This window comes from Argiope bruennichi, chromosome X1, assembly GCF_947563725.1.
Source record: "Argiope bruennichi chromosome X1, qqArgBrue1.1, whole genome shotgun sequence".
NCBI classification, from domain to species: Eukaryota; Metazoa; Arthropoda; class Arachnida; order Araneae; family Araneidae; genus Argiope; species Argiope bruennichi.
Genome location: NC_079162.1, coordinates 3,424,033 through 3,439,083, shown reverse-complemented (window position 1 = coordinate 3,439,083; position 15,051 = coordinate 3,424,033). Strand labels below are relative to the sequence as shown.

Sequence of the window (15,051 nt, the reverse complement as noted above, 5' to 3'; positions counted from 1 at the left end):
TATAGAAGGCAAATTTCCCCTTATCTGTAAGGGGAAGAACATTATTATTTGTAAACCTTTATCAAAACAGAAGCAGCATATCCAGCAATTTGTCAATGTTGTAATCGGTGGTACTGCAGCACGTGCCATTCGGAGGTCAAATTCTGTACAAGTAAGGATTAAATAAATCAATCGCCTACGAAACAGCCAGCATATGAAAGCTTTTTGCAAGTCGTCGTTCTCAAAATGAAACTTTTGTCCTGCCAAGAACTTTCTACTGTATTGAAATAAGACATGTTTCCAGGTAATTTTGATTCTTTTACTTTCGGCAAACTTATTTTCTGACTGAACGAATGAAATATTTTATAGTTTGTTTTTTTAAAGCTTTTTTTAAATCCTATATTAGTTCTAATGAGATGTACATCTAGTTCATTAAGATCACAAAACAATTTTTTTCAACCATCTAACTATGACAATCCACAAAATTCCACTTACTCTCTTACAGAATGAAAGTGGAATGTTTTTCAAACGAAATTTCATTTTGTCACTACATGATGGTCTGAATTTGAACGACAGCTGACGACAGATGGCAGTGAGTATTTTAATTTAATATTGAGAATAACAGAATATTAAATGGAGGATTATTGACTTAATTTCAACTTTTGTAATTAAAATAAATACTTGGACAGTCCAAGAAACATTTAGAAGCCAACACTTCAGCAAGACATGTTAGATAAATTGTTTTAAAAATATATTTAAACACCAGTAAGTGTGATTACCAGCAGAGAAGTGGATTTTTTTTAAAATTTAACTAGGGAGTTGAATGCATATTTGTCTGATTAAATAATGTAATTTAATTTCAATTCTTATTTTAGAATTATTTTCTCAAGTTTAAAAAGCAAAATTTAATTTTGCGCTTTGCATTTTATCATTCTTCATAGATCTATTCATATTTGTTCTAATTGAAATATTAAATTTTTTCAGATACCTGCTAACACGTAGAAGTGAATATAACGACATGACTATCATCTTGCACCTTTTATCAAGCGTATTCTGGAATTCGTAGCTTATAAAGTAAATTGGAGAAATATCCAAAATCCAGTTAATAGTTTGTAAAACCTGGTAGTTGAGTATCAAGTTCAAAATGTAATTAAAGACGATTTAATATATGGTCGCCCTAATTTGATATGGTCTACAACTTTCTTCACTCGATTTTGCTCAAATTTTGAATTCGACTTATTAAAAGGATGCAAGTGATACATTTGAGTACAACATGAATAAAATTCACGAATCTTGATTCAACAGGAGAGGGTATTAAATCAATAGTTGGAGAAATATAGTTATGGAGCAAAAGCAAGTCTTTTGAAAAGAACTGCAATTTTATTTACTTACCTACATTTGAAACCAGATTCGTTCTCAGTAAACAAAATGGACATGGGATATTTTCTGCTTTCACGAACTTCTTTAAATGGGTCTAAAAAAATCAGCAATTTTAACTAGGACGATGAATAAGATTAAATTTTAAAAATTATGTATAGGATAATTAAAATTTTTAATTCGCCTGTAATTTTTTTAAATAATTTTATTGAAGAGATGTTTAAGTTCTAGTATATTTCTCTTTTCTTATTATGCAGGCATTCTTACTCATTTGGAAATTCATCACTTCTGACAATTCTCTTATCTATTAAGTTTTAAAACCTTTTTAAAATGCATTCGTATCTCAACATCTGGTACGTTGATTGAGAACGGGAGAAATACTCGCATTTTCACTGTTTAGTCTCGCAAATCGTCTCACTGTTTAGAAACCCAAACTGTATAGACTATATATGATTTAGTGCGGTAGATGAAAAACTACGATTGTTTCTTAAGTTGTCTTCTACTAATGGACAAAGACGACGAGGACAGTTTTTGAGGAATACTTGGGCTCTCTACCTTGAACATGCTCCTCTAAAATTACTTTTAAACGCCAAAACAATGAATTTAACCAAGTTGTGTAATGTCCATAGGAACGTGAAGTTACCTTCCCTTTACACGGTTTTACTAACAGCAGAAAGCTTCTGGGATTCAATTCTTTTAAATCAAGTGAAATTCAACGTTCATATTCAATAAAGCAAATTCACCTCCATTTGAGAGTAAAGTAGCAACATTGTAGACGATACATTGTAATGATATTTACATAAAAGTAAATCGCCATTTTCCCTCTGTAGAGTGACTAATCAGCTCCTGACAAGTCAATTGTAATAATTTTGTTGATCAGGACGTATTTTCTCAGAATGGTACTGAAACGAATAACGGCGTTCGAGAATTTTGGTGATTGTTATACTGAAATGAAGACAGGGTATAATCATTTGTCTTCATTCATGCGTAATTTAAACTTAAAAATATTAGTTTTATTATATTCATAGATTGAATAACTTGGGACCTATACAAGTGCATCTTACTGAATGAAGACTTTTCGTCCACCACAAGGACAACTGTTTTCTTGGTTCTGCGTACCTCGGCAATTTACACTAAGGATGTTGAATGTGCGTAATTATCTGTCAATGACATCAAAACATCAGGAATTCAAGGGCATGGTAAGTTTTTGAATTGTAAATTTTCTAAAACAACATGGATATTTGGATACAAATTTATTTTGTTCGTTCAAAACAGCAAATTTCCCGAAGGTCTAATAAAGTAATGAAGCTAAAAAATACTTTATTAAAATGGATGCAGCATTTTACGTTACAATTAGGCACAAGATCAATCGGAATTGAAATTCTTGTCATACTCGGAGATCGACTTCTTTATATAGATATCGACTCCTTGAGAATGGAGCAATCTATAAAACTTTCTCTCTGTAGAAATCACATATTACTCTTAGTAATTCAAAATGTGTAATTTTTCATATTTCGTTTGCGTAATAACTAGTTATCACGCATTCCATTAAAATTATTTTGTTACTATAATTTCTCACTCGTAAATTTATAATAAATAAAAGTTAAAATATAACAATCCATAACTAAAATCGTATTTTTTTTAATGCAAAGCTTCATTTTTTTTTTTATTATAAAGTCCGTTTGGAGAACATTTTTGTTTTAAATTCTAAATACTGTTAATAGAGGAACTTGTCAAACATTGTGAGCGAAGAGTTAATAGATTGCACCACTCAAGATCCAGTGGGAAAAATGGTTTCATAATTTTATGATCTTTAAAAATTCTTGAGCAACTTGTTTTCCTGAATCTAAAGCTCTTTTCTCTACTATTTCATATCATTGATAGATGTATTCTATTTTAATTTTTTTTTCTCATTTTAGGTGTCTTTTAAAATGTTTAGACCGAAGTGATTGCAACAAAACTGGACGATTCTGAAGTTTCATCAAGCGTAACCTTGGAACCCGAAGTCTTTACAAATTATGGACAAAGATTCAAAAGGTGCTATGATATCGTAAACTTGTGATTTATACCAAGTTTAAAATGTATCGATTAAAATGATAAAAATTGGATTATCAAAATCTGCACATTAGAAATGATATTTAATATAATCAACATTTTTGGCTGCTAATATATTTTTGAAATGATTGCTTCCATTGTAACTCCAAATGATGGATAACATTATTTAGAACTCTTCTGAAAAATGCAGAAATTCGTTTACAAATGTTTGATGTTCAACGAAGTATCTTTCGTGCATCGTAGTTATGCATTCAAAATAAATGTTTGGCTCATCAATTAATTTTTTATCGAGAAATTGTTCAGAATTTTTTATTCGGTTATCAATTCTGCCTGTAAACTCTGAGTTAAAAATTCATTCGATGTACATGTGAGTCTTCTTATATGCGAAATGGTTTAAAGTCCTACGTATTGGTTCCCATTAATCGAACAAATCTATATTATATTAACATTCTATATTTTACTAGTGCCGTATACTTACTGCTGACTTAAGGAATATCTATCTTTATGTATCCAAACGGCCAATTTTATGATATGCTATTACATGAGCAATTTAACATTTCAATCGAAGTGTATTTCAATTTAACAGTGTCTGATTTGAAATCAGCTCCCTTAGGTTAACTATAAACTTAATTTGTTGAAATTTAGAGAAAATATATTTGATCTTGTATTCACTTTTTGGTAATTTTTTAATATCAAATCATAGAAACTAAAGATGCAATAAAACTAGATTCGTGCATCCAAATATCGCTTTCACATTTAGAAATCGTATTTAGACTTGATACAAATTAAACGTAATCCACCTTTTCAGAATGCACCTTTATTGTAACCAACGAAGCTATCAAAGTGCATGACCCGGTTTTGACAGCTGTCAGTATTTGTCCCGATTATGGGAATGTTTTAAATTTATAAATTGGTGAGTTAAGCAGAATGTTGGAAGTTTTTGCATGGAATCTACAAAATTATGGCTGTTGAATAAATCGCAAATCCTGCATTACTATTAGCCTGCTTTAACTCGATATCTCATCAAAACTAGGAATATCGACCCTTGGTTTTTGAACATTTTATGTAATCGATTTGGGCATAAAATGTTCATAGAAATATTTTTCGAACTTGGGCTGTAGGATGCATTTTATCCTCAGATTGAGAGGTGCATTATGTGAATGGGAAATATTGCATTGATATATATTGACATGCGATGGATGGAGTTAAATCAATATACTTAAGAGATAGTTGTATGTGAAACAGAAACCGTGCGAGATCATAGTAGGCAAGTACAATGCTAGTCCCGACTCTATTGTAATGTGGTGCGAAAGCGCTGTGGATTAATTGCTCATACTCAAAAGTTGTGGTGTGGGCCTGGTAGCAAAAATGTCTGATAATCGCTTATCGCGTAATTGGATATTGTATGCAATTATGAGTGAGAAATGCATGTGAAAGCCGAGGACTGGTTGTGTGGGGGTGCCGGCGTGAGAAATGTGAAATCGTGTTAGGTTTGGTGGCTTAGGTAATGAATGCGAGGATTCTGAGCTTTTTGTTGGGTGTGCGTGAGCTGTGGAATCGTGTCGGGTTTGGTGGCGTGGGTAACGAGTGCGAGAACTGTGGAATCGTGTCGTTGTTTGGTGGCGTGGGTAATGAGTGCGAGAACTGTGGAATCGTGTCGTTGTTTGGTGGCGTGGGTAATGAGTGCGAGAACTGTGGAATCGTGTCGTTGTTTGGTGGCGTGGGTAATGAGTGCGAGAACTGTGGAATCGTGTCGTTGTTTGGTGGCGTGGGTAATGAGTGCGAGAACTGTGGAATCGTGTCGTTGTTTGGTGGCGTGGGTAATGAGTGCGAGAACTGTGGAATCGTGTCGTTGTTTGGTGGCGTGGGTAATGAGTGCCAGAACTGTGGAATCGTGTCGTTGTTTGGTGGCGTGGGTAATGAGTGCGAGAACTGTGGAATCGTGTCGTTGTTTGGTGGCGTGGGTAATGAGTGCGAGAACTGTGGAATCGTGTCGTTGTTTGGTGGCGTGGGTAATGAGTGCGAGAACTGTGGAATCGTGTCGTTGTTTGGTGGCGTGGGTAATGAGTGCGAGAACTGTGGAATCGTGTCGTTGTTTGGTGGCGTGGGTAATGAGTGCGAGAACTGTGGAATCGTGTCGTTGTTTGGTGGCGTGGGTAATGAGTGCGAGAACTGTGGAATCGTGTCGTTGTTTGGTGGCGTGGGTAATGAGTGCGAGAACTGTGGAATCGTGTCGTTGTTTGGTGGCGTGGGTAATGAGTGCGAGAACTGTGGAATCGTGTCGTTGTTTGGTGGCGTGGGTAATGAGTGCGAGAACTGTGGAATCGTGTCGTTGTTTGGTGGCGTGGGTAATGAGTGCGAGAACTGTGGAATCGTGTCGTTGTTTGGTGGCGTGGGTAATGAGTGCGAGAACTGTGGAATCGTGTCGTTGTTTGGTGGCGTGGGTAATGAGTGCGAGAACTGTGGAATCGTGTCGTTGTTTGGTGGCGTGGGTAATGAGTGCGAGAACTGTGGAATCGTGTCGTTGTTTGGTGGCGTGGGTAATGAGTGCGAGAACTGTGGAATCGTGTCGTTGTTTGGTGGCGTGGGTAATGAGTGCGAGAACTGTGGAATCGTGTCGTTGTTTGGTGGCGTGGGTAATGAGTGGGAGAACTGTGGAATCGTGTCGTTGTTTGGTGGCGTGGGTAATGAGTGGGAGAACTGTGGAATCGTGTCGTTGTTTGGTGGCGTGGGTAATGAGTGCGAGAAATGTGGAATCGTGTCGTTGTTTGGTGGCGTGGGTAATGAGTGCGAGAAATGTGGAATCGTGTGTACGAGACTGTGGAGTCGTCGTATGGAGGCGGTGTAGGAAATTTGTGTGCGAGATTTTGTAAGAATTATTGAATTAATTTCTGGAAATTAGAATTTTAAAGGAAAGCAACTTAGAAAATTAATCTTCGTGAAGAATATTTTGGTCTTGGAAGGAAAAAAGGACGAAACAATGGGGCATCGGTTAAGAATTTAAAACGCCAGTAGCCATTGGGAATAATGGAAGAACAGAATGTCTACTCAGTTTTAAAATTAACTGAATTTTAAATAATAAAAATTTTACTTTTGTTAATATTAAACGCACTTTTGTATTTGAATTTCACTAATTTATAGGTTTTGGAAACTGTGAGGAAGTTTTTAATTAAATAGATTTAATTGTCGAGGTCCTTTTTGTGACGGTGTTTCATAGAATCAATCTGAATTGGAATCATATTAGTCAACTTTCGTAATTCATTTTGATTCCGACGGATAATTCGAAATTTCTTTATAGTATGAGAAGAACACACACAGCACTTAATCCTTCAGTGGATTGAATAAAATAAAATTTTTATAAAATTCTTGTGACTTTACTGGTGATATTCCTTATATTTTCTTCGTGGTAGAGCTTAATAAAAAAAATCCTTCCCAACTCTTAAATTTAAATTCTATGAAATGTCTAATAGGAATCTTTAAATATCTAATTTCTTCGAATACGTTTGCTTAACCAGACCTTATAAAAAGGGTAGTTGATTAAGAATTAACCATAGATTCATTTCAAAACTTCTAAATCTTTAATTAAAAAGTTAATGTTTTATTTCCTTCAAAAATTAATTAGGAATTTTTAATATTCAGAAATTTACTAATTGCATTTCCATGACCTATTTCTATACAATTTTTTCGAAATGTTCTGAAGTCATTCGCACTTTCTGGTCTTTCTTTTACTCTCGGAGAGAATTTCCCTCTACTGCCTATAATGTAAGTTTTAATCCAGTCAGCCTCAATGTTTTGCTATTCCATGCAATTGAATCATCCTATTCATCATTCTTATAGTTGAAGTAACAATTCATCCGTTATCTCACAGAGTCTGGCTCTATTCTATCTCAATCTGCCATAAAAAAATGTACAAATATTTAAGATGCGACTATCTTTTTAATAAAATAGTTCAGCCTACTTGATGAAATATTTCGCTAGTTTTGAACTTATTTTGTTTTTATTTTTCATGTTGCAAGTAAACAAAAAAATTTAAATGCAAATTTATTTTTAATATGAACATATTTAAATTGCAATTGAATGATCTGGAGAAATCGGCAAAAATAGAGCTAGGATTGAATTTTAAGAAATGTGTTGGATGAAGCATTCGGGATAAATTAAGTGTTTCAAAATGAAATTATTCATTTCAATTGAACGATTTGAACAATTTTGAATCAATCTTTATAGTTTTCTATTTAGATATGCTAAACGCATTATGAGAAGGAATAGATATGCTAAAAAAACTTGAGGAAAATATTGTTGTCTTGAATATATTTTATTTAAGAGTAAACTTGTTCATAACAAACTGAGTGAATAAGTTATAAAATTTTGTATTTTTTTAACTTATTAACGATAGAAACAGTCGCCTTAAAAATGAGCAGACGATTTCATAAGAATAAATTCGGCTTAAAAACTATAGTTCAAAAATTCTAACCGAAATTGATTTCGTAAGATTCGCCACCATAGCTTGAATAGATGCCGTATTGGAAAGATTAACGTAATTTCTTGAATCGTTTCCAAGTTTTCAGAATTCCGTAGAAATCTATACTTTTGATATGCTGATTGAGTACGGAAGAAGTGTTCGTAATGTCTGGATATTTAGCAGAAGCGGCCTTTTAGCGGTGACATTGCCACAATTACATAGGCGATACTTGGTATTGTCTGCTGCAACAGAGAGCATCATTACGACTTTTCTGTTTAGTAGTAGCTGGTACAAGCAAAAGGTGAATTAGGCGAGTAAATATAACAAACTTGGAGTTACCTTAAACTTAAAATGTTTCACTTATACCGGAAGGTTTCTGTCGAATTATGTGAATTTATTGTCGAATACATTAGATGCTAATAATAGGAACAATGACACATCCCTCAATCTTAGTCTATGGAATGACTGCTGTTTCGGTTTGTCACAAATTCTCTCTACTTGCAATTGGACGATTAGGAAACTTTCTCAGAATGCTATAGAAGATAACGGTAAGTTAAACGAATTTTGACAATTATCATGCCAGATTATAGAATATAAGCATTCAATCTGATAATTAAATTGCAACATTACTAATGTGCACATTAAGTATGCATAGGTTAGAAAATTGACGACCTATAGTAATGACCTTTTTGCTGAATACCAATCGCCATGAAAAAGGGTTCCTTGGTCCCCCCCCCCATGAACTGAACCGACATCAAGTATATTGGATGCTGAGAAATACTCACTACAGATGATCAACATATTGAAATACAAGTATAGTAGGCTTCTTAATTATAATACTAAAATTTCAAAAAACGACATTCTCTAATCGTTCTATTTTTCTAGAAAGCAGGTTCCCATAAGCTAATAAAGTTGCAAATCACAATTACCTGGAAACGTCTATCAAAACGGATGTAACATTTCCAGCTACTTCTCAACGTAAATATCTGAAATTTAATCTCTTGCCATTCTGAGATCAACTTCTGCAAATGCAAGAATAAAATAAATGAATCGCCTGAAAATGGAGCCAGCATGCAAAGGCCTTCTGAATGTCTTCACCAGGAAAATGTTGCCTACCTTGGATGGAACCATTTGAAGTGCTAAAAGAGGACAAGAAATTTTTCCAGGTAAATTTCTTTCTTTAAAGTCTTTGCCTTTCCTAGAATTTTTCTGGATGAATGAAATATTTTACTATTGGTTTGAAAAAAAATATCTCCAATCCTATATTAGTCCTAATGAGATGTGTATATGTAGGTCATTATGATCACAAAGCAGTGTTTTTATAACGTCTAAATATGTCAAACCACAACAGTTCAACTGTCGTCTGACAGAATGAAAATTGAATGTTTTTCAAGCGTAACTTCATTTTATCACTATACGCTGGTTTCTATTTGGAGGATATTTGATGGCGCTCGGAGGGAAAACTGTACTGTAATCTTCAGTATAATCAATGATTGTTAAAAGGAGGATTAATAAATTGATGGCAACATTTGTCATTAAAATAATACGCTTGCATACCCTTCGTAAGATTGAGAAACTAACACTAGGATAAATAAAACTATTTTAACATGCTACAAATGCATTTAAAATACTGAGAGTAGTTTGATTATCAATTGGGAATTAAATTGCTGTTAACTTCCAAAAAATGTTATTGTGTTTATTGCATGTATATCCGATTTAAATAATGGAATAAGATTTCTGTTCTTATTGGAGATGTGCCCATGTCCATTTGTAGAGTGACTCTTCAATATCTGACACATATTCGGCAGCAATCTGGATGATATGGAAACTTCTTCTCAATATAGTATCGAAGAGATAAATATAAGCTACAAAAATTTATAATTGTCATGCCAAAATAGAGGTTTTAACTATTAAATTGTAGCTAACAATGTACACTTTATATTTTTATAGGTATATACAAATTGGAACACATGCTGTCTATATTAAACTTGTTTTTCTGAATAAAGACGTACTATCCACCCATGAAGTAATTAACTTTCGAGATTCCACATATGTCCAAAATTGACTGCATTCTTGCTGAATGTGATGGAATACTCACTAAAATGACCCATTTTGGCAACGCATGTATATAGTTAGTTTCTGAATTAATAGTTATATTAATTATCTGAAATAACCAAAAGACCATGGTATTCACAAATATTTTTCTAAAAAATTTCTCTTAAATTAGGAAGCAAACCATTACTACTTGAAACTATCTATCAAAACAGAAGCAGAATTTACAATTATTTATCAACGTAATAAGACTTGGTTAGTGTTACTGATATCCTTCAGAATAATTGAGGTAAGTTGCAAGAATTTTGATAATTATCATATCAAAATGAATATAGAATATAATTATTCATTTCATTATTAAATAACTTGACGAATGTGAAGTAGGTTATTATATAATTAAACTTTGTATTTTTTATAATATTTATTAGGTTGGATTAGATTTTGATGCATAGTAACCTTTTGTTCAATAAAGGGTCCCCATTTACACTAAAAGTGAGATTGCTGTCTCCGTTACCACACTTATTATGAACCGACATCTATTGCGATGTATGTTGTGAAATGCTCACTGCAGATGACATTGAAATGTTGGAAAATCAAGTATCCTTTCGTTTCTTATTTATAATATTGAAATCACAAAAATGACATTCTCTAACCATTTTATTTGATTTTCCAGAAAACATTGAACTGCAAGGAGGCAAACCATAATTACTCGTCAACATCTATTAAAACGGATGCATAATTTCTAGCTATTTCTGAAAATAGAAAAGCAGAGGAACTGAAGCGCGTGCCATCCCGAGATCATCTTTCGTGAGTAGAGGGACCGAACAAATCAATCGCCAGAGCATGGAATCAACATGCGACAGCCTTTTGCATGTCTCCTCGTCACAAGTAAAATGTTGCCAGGCCAGAAACCTTTTTAATGTGCAGAAATAGAACAAGAAATATTTCCAGGTAATTTTGTTTCATAAAGCTTTTGGATATAGAGGATCTGATTTTCTGAATAAGCATTTTACTGTTAATTTGTAAAAAATCCATTTTTAATCCTATTACTCCTAATTAGATATAAAATATATGCAACTAATAAGTATAAAACGCTTTCCCGAGTGTCTCAATACCTCAATGAACAAAATTTCAGTTGGATTCTTACATAAAATAAATGAATGTTTTTCAAACGAAATTTAATTTTATCGCTTTATGATGGATTTTATTTGAAGAGCATTTAATGAAGATTGGTGGAGAAACTGTACAGCGATCTTCATTAGACAGTTATCGACTGTATTTTAATTGAATGCAAAACTTATGTTTTTAAACATTTGCATAGCTCACGAAAGATTCTCGAACCAACACATTAGTATGATCAATAACAAGTTTAGATCTTTTTACAAATATATTTAAAATGCTGCCAGCGTTTGATAGCTTCAAAAGAAATGAATTCTTGTGTACTTTGCTTTTTTTATTTTTAATTATGTCAATGCATGTACACCTGATTAAATAAAATTCTTAATGACGATATTTCAATGTTCATTTGTAGCGACTACTTCAGTTTCTGACAAATTCTCTACCAGCAATCTGGGTGATCGAGAAATTTATTTTCTCGGAATGGTATCGTAGAGATAACGGTAAGTTGCAAGAACTGATAATAGTCGTACCAAAATATAGATAGAATTTGGTAAAGTTGCAATTTAATAATCAATGTACATCATTTTGCTTTTATAGATATATAAAATTTGGAGTACCTACTGCTTATATTAAATGTCTTTTTCTGAATCAAGACATGTTATCCATCCATGAAGTAATAAGGATTTCGTGATTCCATATAGCTTTGGAATTGACGCCATTTATGCTGCATATTATAAAATAGTCGCCAAAAATGACTATATACTTGCATTGCTAAATTTCAGTTACTGAATTATTTGAAATACAATCAATGCATAATCTTATTAATTACTTGAAATAATCGAAACGCCATGGCATTTTCAAATATTTTTTTCTAGAAAGCAAGTTTTCTGAAGCCATGCGGAGGCAAACTACATATAATTTATGTGGAAGCTTCTATTAAGACAGAAGCGGGCTTTCCAGCTATTTCTCAACAGAAGAAAGTTACCTGAATGATTCTGAAGCGATATCGGCATGTTGCAAGAATTTCGGTAATTGTCATACGGAAATGAATATAGGATATATTCATTCATACATTTGATCATTAAATAACCTACTTTACGAATGTAAAATAGGTTTATAATTTGACTTATTACCTCTTATAACTTAATATTTTTTAAACATAATTCCGAATAGGTTTTGATCTATAGTCATGATCTTTTGCTGACTACAGGTTTATCACTTATCACCAGAAGATACTGCTTTCTTGGCTCCACACATGCTCTGATCTGACATCAACTAAGCTGGATGCTATGAAATACTCACTACTGATGACGTAAAAATATTGGAAATCTAAGTATACATTCGAATTCTTAATCAAATTAAATAGCATGAACATGACATTTTCTAATCATTTTTATTCTTGTAGAAGGCAAATTTCCAGTAAGCTGCAAGGAGACAAACCACAATCATCTGTAAATATCCAGCAAAACAGAAGCAGCATATCCAGTTATTTCTCAATATGGGAATCGTCGAATTTGAAACGCTTGCCATTCCGAGATCAACTTCTGCAACTATAGTGTCTGTAGAAATCGGTCTATTGAGAATGAATCTACCATGTGACAGCCTTCTGCAAGTCCTCCTCACCACTAAAATGTTGCTCTGCTATAAGCCGCTTCACGTACAGTAACAGAACGTGAAATGTTGGGTAATTGCGTTTCTTTTAAATCTTTTTATTTCCGGATTAACTTATTTTCAAGGATCATAAAATTATTTGCTATTGACTTTCAATTTCCTCTTCTCAATGATTCCTTATTTGAATTGCATCTTTTTACTCTGAAGTTCCAATCTTTATTTTTTCGTTTGAATAGCAACTTCCACAATAAAATTACTTAATTTTATTTAGATAAAGAATTCTAATGAAGGAAGAATAAATACTTGTATGTATCGCCAATTCAAGCCCGAACTTCTTTTTGTACTAGTTTTCAAATAGGATCTTTTCTACAATTACTACAAAGCGATCATAAATATTCTAACTTTGGAAGGTTATTGAATGAAAATATTCAATAGTTTGTTCATCAAAAATAACTGAATGTTGAAAGATTAAATTCGACACTTATGTTGACTCGCATTTGATACTTATAACTAGTCTTGCATTTTTTTTGTTTGCCTGATGTGAAGCTTCGAGCATATGTATATATGCTTGTATTGAAATATTAGAATTTTTATTTTATTGGACTACATTTAACATCTATTTCATCACCACCTACAGACGCTGAACTTAAAACATACCACTCGACAGGCTTTCAAAGCATCATATCGGATGCTGAAAAAATAGGGCACGAGTTATCTTTTCTTAATAGTTCTTTTAGATGGGGCTTGTAATGAATATTTATGACTGTGTTAAATTTACTTTTCCATGGCTACTTGTAATGCTGTTTTCAATCAAAAATTACACTTTATTTCCTTTCCTTTTCTTTTAATAACTCTGCAAAGTTGGGATATTTATTTATAATAGCCCTGTATTGTGGAGAAATTTTTTATTATAAGAATTGGATTCTCTCTTCAATTGCCAATCTGTCGAACTTCCATTGAACATAGATTCGAATAGATGTTCTGTATATAGTAATATTAAGTCGTAGAACATTAAAAAAATTGTTTCTTTCAAGGATTGCACTATGAAACAATTCCTAATTTTTAGTTTCTCCAGTAACAGCCAACATAAATTTGAGTGCAGTTTGTCATCCCCTTACATCAACCATTTCTTCATGTAAGTCTTTTACACTAACCTTTAAAATTCAACTGATTTCATTATGGGATATGATATCGTACTTCAGGAAGGATATAATTATTTATTCAAATAGTGGATAACTTTTGAAATCGCAATTACCAATTTTTGTTGTTAATCAAAGAAGTTGCACAGTCTTTTAAGGACTTTGATCCAGCGAATGTGACCAACAAAGCATTATAAGCATCCAAATGAATTTTGGGATATCAGTGGCAACTGAAGCATTTTTATCTTCTGCCATCCCTCTGCAACTTGGTTGTTCACTGATTAAGTTTTAATGTGAAGAAAAACAGGGAAATTAATTGGGAAATTTTTTAAACTTCAAAATTAATATTTTTATGCGAATCGGCGTTTCAAGAGATATTTTATCAGATTACCTATAATCATGGCTAGGTAGCGGTTTATTTTAATTTAAATGATTCTAGAACTTGTACACATGCATAGCTTCCTCTCCTTCTAAGCGATAGGATAGGTGGCAACTTAATTTCCCCATATTCATTAAATCAAAAGAAAGAATACCGTCAATATTTTAGTCGAAGATATTTAAATATTCATTTAATTAGAAATTTTTATTTATCTGCAATAATTTCAAAAGAAATTACCATACAAGGAATGATTTAATACCTTCTTAATATTTAAAATGTAATCAATGCAGTGTTGTATTTTCAGGGTCATTTTTTTAAAAAAACTATTAATTTGAAAATTTAACACAGATGATTTTGAATTACAGTAGCAGCAAGACTATGATCTAATCTTTCACTATTTTTTTGAAGTTTTCATGTTATGTTTTAAAATTGGATTAAGATAGTTATTTAATTGAGTCTAAAAGAATTGAAAGAAAGAAAAGGATTGAGATACCATACAAATTTAATAGATTATATGTGATCAAGATCTGAGGCCTCAATCCAGCCATGTTGTGTATTCATGCTTTGTCCACGAAAGGCGACTCTCACTCGGCACATGATTTAATGCCGCAACTCGAGAGGTGACAGCTTTATCTGGTTCGAAAATTCGATGCGTGGCGATAACTATCATTCTTCTTTAAAAATTAAAAAAAAAAACTAAATTTGAAATACCACGTGTAGGTTTAAAGATTAATAAAGTGCGTGAATATAAAAGTTTTATACGCTAAAATGTGTGTGTAATCTTTTTAAGTTGGAGGTAAGGAATTCAAACAAAACGCCTAACAAAAAGGTATCAAAATGCTGCTTTGTTCGCGCTAAAACGGCCTCGAGGATAAAAAAGA

General features: G+C 32.8%; 2 long non-coding RNA genes across 10 annotated transcripts; both read left to right on the top strand.

Annotated features, from left to right (window-relative positions):
• Positions 1–42: 42 nt before the first annotated feature.
• LOC129958903 (uncharacterized) lies at positions 43–3,636 on the top strand. 2 transcript variants are annotated; one of them, XR_008783347.1, is made up of 5 exons: positions 43–283; positions 485–571; positions 964–1,053; positions 2,385–2,555; positions 3,276–3,636. It is a non-coding gene; the product is annotated as an uncharacterized LOC129958903 (long non-coding RNA). The 2 variants fall into 2 exon arrangements; XR_008783346.1 differs by lacking the exon at positions 964–1,053.
• Positions 3,637–6,806: 3,170 nt separating this feature from the next.
• LOC129958071 (uncharacterized) lies at positions 6,807–12,712 on the top strand. 8 transcript variants are annotated; one of them, XR_008783129.1, is made up of 8 exons: positions 6,807–9,036; positions 10,098–10,211; positions 10,395–10,506; positions 10,596–10,873; positions 11,454–11,541; positions 11,917–12,069; positions 12,252–12,353; positions 12,447–12,712. It is a non-coding gene; the product is annotated as an uncharacterized LOC129958071 (long non-coding RNA). The 8 variants fall into 8 exon arrangements; XR_008783124.1 differs by having other exon boundaries at positions 10,351–10,506; XR_008783125.1 differs by having other exon boundaries at positions 10,351–10,519.
• Positions 12,713–15,051: the final 2,339 nt, after the last annotated feature.